Source organism: Bombus pyrosoma, unplaced genomic scaffold (assembly GCF_014825855.1).
Source record: "Bombus pyrosoma isolate SC7728 unplaced genomic scaffold, ASM1482585v1 HiC_scaffold_4726, whole genome shotgun sequence".
NCBI classification, from domain to species: domain Eukaryota; kingdom Metazoa; phylum Arthropoda; class Insecta; order Hymenoptera; family Apidae; genus Bombus; species Bombus pyrosoma.
Genome location: NW_025219986.1, coordinates 1,230,183 through 1,231,221, shown reverse-complemented (window position 1 = coordinate 1,231,221; position 1,039 = coordinate 1,230,183).

Below are 1,039 nucleotides of genomic sequence, written 5' to 3'. Positions count from 1 at the left end.
GCTGAATGTAGTGCGTGCTGTTTCTTACGTTGAAACAACACCGGCTGCTCGCAAAATGCAATCTTTTGTCGATTTTCGTCAAATTTAACTGTTACGTCGTTATTAATAGAGATATTTCTGACGTTTAAGCGCTTCTTTTGCTCCACACTAGACGCCGAAAGTAGTGCGTGCTGCTTCTTACGTTGAAACAACACCGGCTACTCGCAAAATGCAATCTTTTGTCGATTTTCGTCAAATTTAACTGTTACGTCGTTATTAATAGCAATATCTCGACGTTTAGGCGCTCATTATGCTGCATTTTACAGGCTGAATGTAGTGCGTGCTGTTTCTTACGTTGAAACAACACCGGCTGCTCGCAAAATGCAATGTTTTGTCGATTTTCGTCAAATTTATCTGTTATTTCGTTATTAATAGCGATATCTCGACGTTTAGGCGCTCATTATGCTGCATTTTACTCGCCGAATGTAGTGCGTGCTGTTTCTTACGTTAAAACAACACCGGCTGCTCGCAAAATGCAATCTTTTGTCGATTTTCGTGAAATTTATCTGTTATTTCGTTATTAATAGCGATATCTCGACGTTTAGGCGCTCATTATGCTGCATTTTACTCGCCGAATGTAGTCCGTGCTGATTCCTACGTTGAAACAACACCGGCTGCTCGCAAAATGCAATGTTTTGTCGATTTCCGTGAAATTTATCTGTTATTTCGTTATTAATAGCGATATCTCGACGTTTAGGCGCTCGTTATGCTGCATTTTACTCGCCGAATGTAGTTCGTGCTGATTCTTACGTTGAAACAACACCGGCTGCCCGCAAAATGCAATCTTTTGTCGATTTCCGAGAAATTTATCTGTTATTTCGTTATTAATAGCGATATCTCGACGTTTAGGCGCTCGTTATGCTGCATTTTACTCGCCGAATGTAGTTCGTGCTGATTCTTACGTTGAAACAACACCGGCTGCCCGCAAAATGCAATCTTTTGTCGATTTCCGTGAAATTTATCTGTTATTTCGTTATTAATAGCGATATCTCGACGTTTA